The 13,027-nt window shown below is 44.6% G+C and overlaps 1 pseudogene; it reads left to right on the forward strand.

Annotated features, from left to right (window-relative positions):
• The first annotated feature begins 414 nt into the window (after positions 1-414).
• Positions 415-1,209, forward strand: LOC118633549 (annotated as a pseudogene).
• Positions 1,210-13,027: the final 11,818 nt, after the last annotated feature.

Genomic DNA, 13,027 nt, shown 5'->3' on the forward strand with positions numbered 1-13,027 from the left:
GGCCACGGGGCCCCAAACGATTATCCAAGGAGCATTCCCCTACGCTTGCTAGAAAACCTACCCTGCCATCTGCGCTGTACCAAACGTGGGGCTTTCTTTGGCAGGAGGCGGGGCTTACAGTGATACGCAGGTCGCGTGATACCCCACGCGGTCCATCATCCAGTGCGCACGCGGGTCTACGTCAGAAGATTCGAACGCTCCTGGCCAAGCCCTGAGCCCTGCAAGGCTCTCCTAGAATGTGGGACTCCGGGCCTCCCGGGAAGCACCACCCGAGTTCCGAGGACTAGCCTGTGACGCGCAGTCCTGCGCCGCCCTAGCCCTCCGACCCGCGTCACTTGTCATCGAGACCTGTCACTGAGTGACACTGGCCCTCCGCCAGGACACGGGAGCGCCGCCTGCAGAGCCCTCGAGGCGATGGGCAGCCGACTCCTCAGCCCCAGCGCCTGTCCTGCGCCCTGGTTGGGCCGCAGCCCAGAGGACTCATACCCTCCAAGCGCCGCCGAATTGAGGAGCCCGCGGGCCTTGAGTCCGGGACTGCGCTCAGCCCGCGAGACCCGGCGGGGCCCCCGGCCGAGGACGCGCTCACTTCCGTGGTGGCCCTGGCTCCGGGCTGTGCCCTGCAGCTGCACCTGGATGGCGTGGACCTGGTGCTGGAGCCCGAGCCAACGTCGGTCCTGCAGGTGTCTCTCGGAGGGCACACCCTCATGCTGGTCCCCGAGGCCCTCTTGGGCTCCAGCGACGAGCGCTCCGGAGGGCAGGCCCACTCGCCTGTTGGCCTGGGACCCGGCGCTCTCCTGGATGCTCCCGGGGAAGACGTCGCCATCCAGCAGCGATTCTTCTGCGCACGCGTCCCAGAGATCGCTGGTCAAGAAGCGGCCTACAGCGAGGACTCGGACCTCGTGTTCCTGACTCCTGGGATGGACCCTGCAGCCGGCTCAGCCTCTGGAAGGGTGTTCGGCCCCTACCCGCACAGCCCCGTCGCAGAGCTTTTGCATCTGGTCCCCACCCCCAGTCCTGAGAGGCGCTCTCCTGGTCCCTACTTCAAGCTGGACCTCCACCTTATGAAGCCCTTCCCCAGCTCACCACTCCAACCTCCCTTTACCTCCGTCTCCGAGTCCAGGTCCCCAGGCGCGCCCCCAGTGCCCTCCTGGTCCTGCGCGCCCGGAGACTGCCCCACAGTTCCTCCCCACCCGGCTCTGGCGCTGGTGATCTACCAAGACTCACTCACCGTAAGCACTTACCACCACTCGGAGATGGAGAATCTTCATTCATAGAAAGCGGGCAGCTTCGGCTTTTGTTGGTTTTGTTAGTTATTGTTTAGTAAAATGACTACATCGTAGCAGGCAAAGACTTGGGGGAAAAAAAAAAAAAGCAGATTCTTATAAGGACCTTTAGCAAAGAGCATCGACTACATAGAGCCAACCATAGATTTTTAGATCCCTTGCTTCTGATGCATGAGTTGTTTTTCCCACCTCTGTCACCTTCAGCCAACTCCATTCTTGTTGCACCCCTACTGTTGCCTCAAACTTATCTCAATTTTTCCCCCATCACCTCCACCTCTATCCTTTCTCCATTCCAGGTTGTTCTTTATTCTTTTTGTAGTTATGAATATACCTGTATATTTCCCTAAAGTTCTCTGAGAAGCTTCTGATGAGCATTTTTTTTTAGCATACACATTTATTAAGAAGAGCCTTGTGAAAGAGAAGCAAGGTAAACAGCAGTGGTCAGAGGAGAAGTTGAGGTGCTACAGGTCCAGTGACAGCCTCAGCTAACCTCATTGGGAGCTCTGGAGTTAGAATGGCTGGTCAGAGTTGTCTCAGGTTAGGCTGAAGTAGCCCAATTTTCTCATTCATTAGTCTTTGGGTATGAAAGACGAGGGAGGGACCATGGTCCCCATCAAGGCAATTTCTAATGGAGATGACAGCTGAAGGCTTTCTGCCCATCAAACTCCTAGCAATGATGGGAACAACTCTCACTGAAGAAGACTCTAGATGATGCATCACACTTTCCACCACATTTTCACAATATTGGTTCTTCTTAGTTTGATGTTCATCTCCATTTATTCCAGTCTTTACTTATGACAGGCAGTGAAGTAGTTATAATATTTTTCATATAAACTTTGACTATTTAGATAAAGTGAGATCACCAATTTTCTTTTTCCCCTTATTTGTACTTTTCTAACATCTTTCCCTGGACCTGATCAATAAAGATAAGTGCATATTGAATAAATAAATAAGCGGCACACAGGTGCGATGCCTTGGATTTTGAGGGATATTTCCAAAATTAGAATATAAAATTAGTAAAAACAAAATTTAATGAAAAGAGGAAGCTACGATATTGTTTTGTTACAAAAGCAGTTTGTACAATACCATATTCTCCTGCACTTTAACAATCAAATAGATCTTCTTAATCCTGCCAGTCTAGGCTTTGCCTTGATTGCCCCTCAGAATAAGAACAAGCTACTCACTAGTATGCACACAGCTTCACAACGTGGACATTTGGTCTGATTTTTTATTGAACATTTTTTCGTGCTCATTAGCCCACCACCCAGAATTTTCAGGTACTGTTTCTTAATACTATTTTCATAATGTTGGTTTCACTATAAAGAAAATCATTTTTTATAGATAATATAATCATATTCTTTGACCTCCATTTCCTGTCCTCTCTTCACCATTGTTAGAGGATTCTCATCTTGGCATGAATTTGGTGGATATCATTCTAGTCAATATATGAATGCTACATGTACTATGTCTAGATTTAAATAATATTTAAGTTGTTTTGTGGACAATTAATTTTACATAACTGGCATCATATTCTTCAGTTTACTTTTTTACTCAACTGTATTTCTGAAATCATCATTTATAAATATATATGTGGTTCATTCCTCCTAAAGATTTCAGTTTCTGTTATATGAATATACCACATTTTATTCACTAATTTATTAATAGATATTTGTGTTTACAGTTTTTAGTATTACAAACAATACTGTTCTAACACCCCCACACTTACCTTATGCATCCGAGAATTACAGTTTTATTAGATATTGCAAAATTGTTCTCTAGAGTGGTTGCAACAGTGTAAACAGCCTCTAGCAACCTTGCACCACACCATATCACCAAACTTTATTTTTTTAATCCTCACTCAAGGATATTTTTCCACTTATCTTCAGATAGAGTGGGAAGGGGAAAGAGAGAGAGAGAAATATCGATGTGAGACATATTTATTGGTTGCCTCCCACACTGCCCAACCAGGGCCAGGAACAAACCGCAAAGTGCCCTTGACCGGAACTGAACCCGCCACTCTTTGGCCCGCAGGCAGACACTCTAACCATTGAGCCAAACTGGCCAGAGCCCATATCACCAAACTTTAAATTGCTCACCAATGGTATCTTATTTTTAAAAGTTGCAATTTCCTGCACTGGCCGGTTTGGCTCAGCGGTTAGAGCGTCAGAGAGTCCCCGGTTCAGTTCCTGCTAAGGGCACATACCTCAGCTGAAGTTTGTCCCGGGCACTGGCTGGAATCATATGGGTGACAGTCGGTCAACGTGTCTCTCTCACATCGATGTTTCCCTCTCTCTCTTCCTCCCTCTCCACCTCATGCTCTATCTGAAGATAAATGTAAAAATGTCCTCGGGTGAGGATAAAAAAATAAAAGTTGCAATTTCCTAATTACTGGTAAGATAATACAATTTTCATGTGTAATGGGAATATTTTAAAGTAATTTCAGATCTATTTTTATATGTTGCAAATTTTACTATCTTTTAACTTATCACCCATCAAATCTAGTGGCTTTAACCTTTTCAGGGGTGAAGGACAGGTACAACCTAGATTAAAGCAGTTAGCTTTCAGCATGGAGTTTCAAAGCTGATTCTTTTTCATTAATTATTAGGCATGTATCATGAGGATCAAATTTCCTCCAGGAAGAAAAATTACATCTTAATTTCTTAAAAAACCTTTAAACATTAACAGCCAAGTTTGGAACTCTAAACACAGGGGGTTTAATTTGTGGTGGGTTTTTTTTCCATGACCACTGATCCCCTCTATGCCTTCTTCCACCTCCATTAACCCTCCTCCCCACACCACAATCACCACACTGTTGTCCATGTCCATGAGTTCTCTCTCTTTTTTTTTCTTTTTTGCTCAATCCCCCACACACACCAAAACTGTCTGCCTGCTTTTTATCTCTGAGTCTGTCTCTGTTTTGCTTGGTATGAACATAGGGTTTTAATATAAGTCATTGTCAGAGAGGACTGAGAACTTCTAATTGGGCAAGAATGGAAAGAGAAAATGCTACTCTTACCCAGAGTAGAATGTAGAGGGAGAAGAGGGACAGAATAGAAAATTTAAGCATTCATGATTCACATCTATCATGACTTTCAGCTTCTCTGAGTAAAAATCCTTAGCATTAGTTGAGGAAAAGGCCAAGAAAAAGGATGCATCTTGAGGAGAAGCAAGGGAAGGAGAAAGGGATCCAAACAGATACCGTTTATAGAAAGCTGCCTGTGCTATCTGAAGGAGAATTAGAACCAAAAATGCCTGAGGGTCACTTATCTGGAACATTGATAGTGTCCCTGTTCCCCATTCCCCAACCTCAAATCCCCTGTACCAATGAAGGGGGGGCTCATGAGGAAGATGAAGTCAGTTATGTAAAATAAAATTTTCTTTATACAACTGAGCACAAATATTTATTGACACATTTATTTCTGTTATTGTCAGTTTATATCCTTGATCTTTTTAGCTATTGGATCTATTAGACTTTTCTTTATTCATTTGAAATGGCTTATATATTGAAGATACTAATGCTTTGTTTTTTATATGTTATATTTTCTTCTAATATGTCACTTGTTTCTAAGCTGTTTAATTGTAGAAACCTTTGTAATTCTCATAAAGTGAAATTTTATGATCTTTTATAATTTGTATTTTTTTTTCAAGAAAGACCATAAAGATATTTCCTACATTCTCTTCTGAGAGTTTTAAATTTTGGTGTGTTTTTTTTTCCCAATTAAGATACTTAATCTCTGGGGATTTTATTTTTATGTATAGTTTAAAGCAGGGATTACTTTTTCAGATTAAAAGACATTGCCCCAAAATTAATTATTGAATCATTCATCCTTTGCAATTTATAACACCAATTCTGTTATATACACATTTTCACCATGATAGAAAGCTAAAAACAATTTTAAATAAACAAAAAACTGGATGACTTTGCCACCAGTAAAACCTCTCTAAAGGAAATCCTAGATGATGTATTTCAAGCAGAAGGGTAGTGGTCCCAAGGCAGAAGTTCTGACTAGCAGTGGGGGGAAGAAAAGGGAGTAGTATATATGTCATAAATGAATCTAAATGAATAATGGCTGACTAAAACATTAATAATGTCTCAAGGTTATAAAAACAAAACAAAGATAAGATTAAAATATATGCCAGCCATCAAGAGAAAGAAGACAAGCCTCAGACTGAGAGAAAATATTTGTATTTTCTGATAAATAACTGTTTGCCAAAATTATACAAATAATTCCTAAAACTCAACAATAAGAAAACAAAGCAGTTCTAAAAGGGGAGTTCATAGAGATAAATGCCTACATTACAAAACAGGAAAAATCTAAAGTAAACAACCTCAGTTTACACCTCAAGGAATTAGAAAAAGGAGAACAAACTAAGCCCAAAGTTAATAACAGGAAAGAAATAAAAATCAGAGAAGAAATTAATTAAATAGAGACTAAAAAGATATTAGAAAAAAAAAAATCAATGAAACAAAGAGCTGTTTTTTGACAAACCTTAACTAGACTCACCAAGAAAAAAAGAGAGGACTCAAATAAGAAAATCAGAAATGAAATGAGAGACATTACAACTGTTACCACAGAAATACAAAGGATCATAAGAGACTACTATGAATAATTATAGCCCCCCAAAAAATTGGACAACTTAGAATAAAAAGATAAATTCTTAGAAACATATAACCTACCAATACTGAATCATGAAGAAACAGAAAATCTGAACAGACCAAGTACTAGTAAGGAGATTGAATTAGTAATAAAAAAAACTTCCCAACAAACAAAAGTCCAGAACCAGGTGGCTTCACGGTGCATTCTACCAAACATTTAAAGAAGAATTAATACAATTCTTTTCAAACTTTCCCCAAAAATAGAAGAGGGGAGAACTTCCAAACTTCCAAACTGATTTTATGAGGCCAGCATTACCCTGATACCAAAACCAGACAAGGACGCCACAAGAAAAGAAAATTGCAGGTCTATATCCCCGATGAACATAGATGAAAAAATCCTCAACATAGTATTATCAAACCAAATTCAACAATACAATAAAAGGATCATACACTATGGTCCAGTGGGATTTATTTCAGGAATGCAAGGATGGTTTAACATCTACAAATCAATCGATCTCTGTGGTGACATCAATGTCCCCATCTGTTAGATGGGCAGGTGTCAGACTAGATCTCCAAGGGCCCTCCCAGCTCTATCTCTTGAGGCTGAAGCCCAGAGACATCTATGACATGTAGGAGTAGAGGGTGAAAAACACATGGGAAAGAGCAAGAAAGGTAGAAGAAAGGGGAAAAGGGGGTTATGTCACCTGACAAACTCCTCCTCAGCCTGACTCTCCAGGTGTCACCTCTCTCAGGAAGCCTTCCCTTAACCCCATCCCCATGGCCCATTTCCAGGCTCCCCTTTAGTATTTAGCCAGGGCCCAGACCAAGGCCAGGCCCTAGCTGAGGGAATAATGGTGAAGTGAAGAAACAAACTTATGAGGGAGAGAATATGTGAACAAAGTGTGCTGCCTTTGGAGCCAGCAGGTGCTAGGAAAGCCCCCTAGAATTGAGCTGACATGGCATGTGAATCAGTGATGTGTGAGTACATGAGAGTGAGTTGAAGAAGAAGGACCAAGACTGGGCAGCTGTCTCCCCAAAAAGGGGCTTGAGAAGGGACAGATCAGTTGGCTGGTACTTGGAGTGATGCCAGGGGCTGGGGCCCAGAGGCAGTTTCTAGAAATGGAGTTTTGAATGCATGCTCAGTGCACCGAGTCAGGAGCTAAGGTTTGGAAGGAAGCATGAAGAAGCTGAAAAGCCAGAGAGAGTGGAGGAGTTTGTGAAGACACTTCTTGACTCCCATCCCCAACTCTGCACCTTTCTGACTCCTACTCATCTTACTGGCCTCTGATCCCTAAACCCCCAGTGTGGCTCCTCCCACTCCTGCCATCATAATGTTAGTTAAATGACTTCAGTATTGATTGCTTTTTCCCATAGGGTCTGTTAGCTTTGTGAAGAGAGGGACAGTGCCCTGTTCACCAGCGTATGGCCAGCCCCAGCTCTGGGCCTGGCACATGGTAAGTACTCAGGAAATAGTTGTTGAATACAAGAATGAATGGAAGAGAGCAGAGGCCTGGAAACCTCCAGGGGCAAGGCCGTCCTCTCGGGGCCCCAGTGGGAGTCGGCCTGCTAAGGATGGATGGACCAGGACTGGCACGTAGGCTGGCATCCCTGTCACAATGGCCGTGCAGTTTGGCCCCAGATCCACCAAGAGACGGCAAAACCAGGCTGACAGACAGCTGCCTGGGACCACTCAGCACACTCCGAGCTGTGTGTCAGTGATTCTTTGCCCTGGCTTGAGGGCTGAACCCACAGCCATAAAGGAAGCTTGGGAAATTATTTCAACCAGCTTGCCCTTCTGGAGCCTGACATCATGCCAGCCTGTTTTCCCACCCTCTACTGTGGTTTGGTGATTAGGGAGCTTGCCTGTGGCTCATTCTCCATCACACAAGGCCAAATGAGCCACATTCTTCCTCCAGTTCGCACATGGAACCAAAACATCCTGGCCCTGGTTTTACTTTCCCTCCTAAGTCCTTGCACTTCCCTGACTGAGGGTCGTTCTGAAATCCTAGAGGTTTGTTCCCAAGCAGGGTATTCCATACACAGCCTGAAGTGGGATTACAGTAGAGATAAATAAAAGATTAGTTTCCAAGTTTAGGGACTAAATAAAGGATCAGATTCTTGGTGATTGGGAGATAAAAGGAATTTTGGGGGTTGTTCATGGATGAACCAATTCAGAAGCAGTTTTGGGCAGTGGGTGGGACCAGGAGCTCAGTTTTCCCTGAGGTCTTCTTGTGGGTCTCCCTCACCACCTACCCTGGCCATCTGGTTTCACTTCTGAGACAGGCTGAGCAAGCTAGGGCAGCAGGGATCCCAAGCCAAAAGGCTGGTTAGAGTCTGTGACTGGGCTGGGTGTTGAATCAGGAATGGCTGAGTAAGCTGGCCCTTATACTGGATTGAGAGGGTCTTCTGTGTCCCACTAGAGTGTAATGTCCAGGTAACACTTCCCTTCTCTGGAAGATAATTTGTATTACAATCCTAAGTCTCCAGAACATCACTAATGACCTAGGATTAAGCAAAAGCAGTCCTCTGGCATTGGATATACTTACTCTTATTTTTCACCAAGTTTAACAGCATTATCTATCTTGCTTGTCCCTTGGGCTTGACAGCAAGTTAGAAGGGAGAATAGAGAAGATTCCCTGAAGCAAAGACAGTTGAATATCTGAATGGGAAGGGGGCACCATTTTAAAAAGTGAGAAAAAGACCTCAAGAAGTATTTGCTCTGGGCATGTAGTGGCCTGACAATCGCCAGCTGGCGTTCTGAATTCTGAGCCCAGGAGCCCAGGGGAAAATTAGGCTATACTCACTGAGCTTTATTTATGAAGGCAAGTGAGTTCAGCATGGCCCCCATGTCCCAGGTAGCAAAAAGTACAAAGATCCCCTCTCTTAAAGTATAAGAGTTCAGCTGGCTGAGAATTTATATCTATAGGACAGACCATTCCTTATTGGTTTGGGATCACTGACGGTTGCTCTGGTTGGATTAGTTAACAGGATTGTATCTAAAGTTGTAGTAGTAATAAAGAAAAGTGGGCATCACTTTTTGAGAATTTACCAGGCACTGTTATAAGCATATTTCACATGTTAACTTGTTTAATCCTTATACGAAGCCCATGAAGGTAACAGAACTCGTTAGCTGTGGGACAAAGGTCCTGGGAGGAAAAGGAAAAAATTACAATTTTAATTGGATTTATTTTGAATTTTTTTTTAAATGTGTTTTTATTGATTTTTTAGGGAGAAAGATAGAAACATCAATGTGAGAGAGATACATTGATTGGGTGCCTCCTGCATGCCCCCAAGTGGGGATCGAGCCCGCAACCCAGGTATGTGTCCTGACGGGGAATCAAACTGGGACTCGAACTGGGACTTCTCAGTCCATGGGACAACATTCACTCCACTGAGCCACACCGGCCAGGCTATTTTGAATTTTTAATAATAGCTCAAAAATCCAACTCTCTTTTTTTTACTTTTTTTTTTTTTCCATTTTTTGTTCAGATAGAGTGGGAGGGAGAGAGAAACATCGACGTGAAAGGGACACATCGAGTGGTCGCCACCCGCACGAGCCAACCAGGGCCAGGGACAAACTGCAACCAAGGTACATGCCCTTAGCGGGAACTGAACCCGGGTCTCTCTGGACCGCAGGCCGACGCTCTAACCGCTGAGCCAAACCTGCCAGGGCCAACTCTCTCTTAATAATCCATGAATTCAGCCTAAGTGATGATGATGGTATAAATGATGAATATGACTTTGAAGTAAAATATCAAAAAATATGTTTTAATCAGTCACCTACTTGTAAGCTATATTATCACACCGTAAAACATAAGGATGAAATTTCAATTTCCATCTAGTACATGGGTGTTTGAGAAGATCTTTATGTTTAGCAACATGCGGGGGGTGGGGGAGAATGCCAAATGTTTGACTGTTTTTCACTTCCACTCAGTTGTTTTGGGAACCCTGTAGACAGCCAACATCAGATCTCTCTCTCTCTCTTTCTCTCTCTCTCTCTCTCTCAACACACATACATGCTCACACCACCACCACTACCACCGAAACCAGAGTGCCCTAGCTAAGCCTCAGCCAACCTGCCTCCTGGTTGCCCTTCCTCAAGGATCCTGATCTAAGGCTGTAGGTGGAGTTGAGGAGAGTGACACATGTTCCACACAGGATCACTGCTGGTGAGTAGCACTGGCAACCTAGACCTCCAACATCCCCATTTTTCTCGAGATAAAAGGGGGAATGCCCCTGACCTCCCTGCTTTCCATGTGGGCCTCGAAGGTCAGAGCACAGAAACCTAAGAGCATCAGTCAGCTGAGGATCAAGCCTCTCCTGGAGGCAGCCAATGAGAGGTGGAAGGAGCCATTCTTCCAGGAGACTCCCTCACAGATGCAGTGGCTCCAGGAACTGCAAAGTGGAAACTCAACTGCTGGAGAACAACTGGCGGTAAACCAAAGCCTCTCTGTTTATTTTAACTTCCACTCTGAGCCTCCCAACTCTGGAGTGGGTACCGGACCACCTGCACAGAATTCCCGGGAAAGCTTGTTGAACCTGTAGGCTCCCGGGTCCCACGCCAGGCATCCTGGATCAGCTCTCTGTGGTCGAGTCCAGAAGTCTGCATGTTGAAAGGGCTCCCTGATCAGCCTTATGCTCCATAAAGACTGAGAATCACTTCTCTAGAGATGTATTTCACCCGGCTGCAGTTTCTTCCATGTCTTCAGGTTTCATATTGGACTGTGCTTCAATTTAGCAACCTTTATCGAGAGCCTGCTCTGGACCAGACCCTGTTCTAGGCAGAGGGGGTACAGCGCTGACAGGGACCCAGGCCCTGCCTTCAAGGAGGCTACAGTGATTTCGGCATCAGAACAATGACAGCAGCCAGAGCATATGTTAGGACTCCCTTTTTACAAATTAGAAAACAGGGCTCAGAGGGTGTAAGCAACTTGCCCAAGGTCACACAGCTGCTAGGCAATGTGGCTAGAGTTAGAATGCACTCCCCTTGTTTCAGACCCAGGCTCAGAGCGTTAAAGACTCTGGTGGGAGAGTCGGAACTGGAAGGACCTCTAGCAGACAAATAACTGTTCCAGGAATATGCAAGAGGTTTTAATTGTCATCTCGACTCTAATCAGTTAACAGTGATTCCCTCCATGTGTGGGGAGGGCTCTGCAGCCATAGCCAGGATCACTGACAGGTGCTACAATTACTTAGCCATTTCTACAATGGGTGCAGAACCAGGGAGGAGCTGCACACGGACTACATATGCACATGGGTCCTGCATATAGACAAATCCTCCATTTCATTGATGGGGAAACTGAAGCCAGAGAGAGAGTTGCCCAAGTCTCAGACTCAGGACTGGACTAGAACCAAGGTCTCCAAAACTCTAGTCAAGGGCTCTTCACACTATCCAGTGCTGCCTTTCCTGTGCAGCCAAGATGATTAAACTGAGAAATGGATCAAACTATCAGGAATCAAAGACCTTCTGGTGTTGGTGCACAGGGTCCTGTGGCGTCCAGGGGAGAAAGAGGAGGCTGAAACGGTAGGGGGACCAAGTAGAGAAGTGGCTCTTTGTATTTCTCCCTTCCTACGTGGGAAGGAAGAAACCCACATTACCGGGCCTTCACCTGACCTGTGCCAGGCTACTGTGCTAACTACATTAATTACCCCATCTAATCCTTGTGATTACTTTGTGAGTAAGCTTCATTTTGCAGAGGGGAGACAGTGGTGGGAGAGGTTAAGTGACTGAGGCCAGCTCACGCAACCCAAGTGGATAAGCCAGGACAGAATCTCAGGGTTCTGTGGCTCTATAGCCCACCCATGGCTGCACGGAGTGGGAGGGTGAGAGCACAAGTTTGGGGGTCAGAAGGCCTTATTTTAAGTCCCAACTCTACCACACTAGCTCCATAACTTTTGGCAAGTGCCTTAACCTCTCAGTACTTTAGTTTTTTCATCTGTAAAATGGGGAGACAGCAGGGCTTACTTAGTTCAGAGGGTTATTGTTAGTATTAAATGAAATAATATATGGGAAGTGCTAAGCTATATCTGGCATGTAATAAGTGCTCCACAAATAGTAGCTCATAATTGCCCTGACACCACACCACCCTGGACACGTATATCACCTGGACACCTGCCACCCAGGGCTGGCCTGGTTGCGCACTTGGAGAGGGTTCCATTCTTAGATCATCTTGCTCGTTTCACTTTCCCTACAGCTGGAGTTAGAACCCCAGAGCCCCATATGCAAATGTATGCAAGTGCTATATAAATCACAAGGGAGAGGGGAGGTGTCTTTGGAAAAATTAGGAGCCCATTACCCACAGGCAGACTCACCTCAGAGCAGTTGCCACAAGATGGCAGCCTAAGAAGTAGCCATACATCAGCATAGCTCTTCTAAGCCAGGCCACCCCAGGGCTTCTCAGTCAGATGGGGTCTCCCCGAGCTGTGTTCACACCAGTGACAGGAGGGCCTGACTGTGCACAGAAACCTTTTTAGAGCACTTGCTGAGCTGGTCACTGCTTTTCTGGCCTCATTAGGGATGTGAGCACATCAAAGTTAAGTAGTTAGAGGTTTTAACCTAAGACAGAGAGGCATTGTGCTCTTACTTACTCTTTGGTGCCCAAGAACAATTGAAGAGTTTCTTTTAAATGCTTCTTTGATGAATTAAGGATATACTTAAATTAAAATGGTTAGTAAAAGGAAAAATAAAATTAACTACTTGCATCTACGATACATGTACAAATAAGGAAGCTGCTGGCTAGGGACACTGCAATCTGTTTTATGTCTCCTGGTGACATTTAATCTGCAAAATATTCAAGTTCTAAATCTGGGCCTTGGCAGTAAAAGGCAGTGGTCGCTATTTTCTATTTTTGGAAACCAAATCCAAAGGAGTGGTGACCTGAGAAGGCCTGAGACCCCACCCTCGATGGGTTGTAGTGGGTGCTGGCATCTCCTCAGACCCCCACCCTCAACATTGCACAAACTGGCATGTATTGCACTTTATATGCATTATCTGATTTGACCCCTCCTCACTAACCCTTATGTAATATAGCTACTATTATGGCCCCATCTTAGAGATGAGAAAACTGAGATTTAGTGACGTTAAATAACTCACTCCAAGTTCTCATCCAGGACGTAGCAGGCCCAGGAGGCAAACTTAGTTTCTCTG

The sequence above is a fragment of the Molossus molossus genome, unplaced genomic scaffold, assembly GCF_014108415.1.
Source record: "Molossus molossus isolate mMolMol1 unplaced genomic scaffold, mMolMol1.p scaffold_m16_p_18, whole genome shotgun sequence".
Lineage (NCBI taxonomy): Eukaryota > Metazoa > Chordata > Mammalia > Chiroptera > Molossidae > Molossus > Molossus molossus.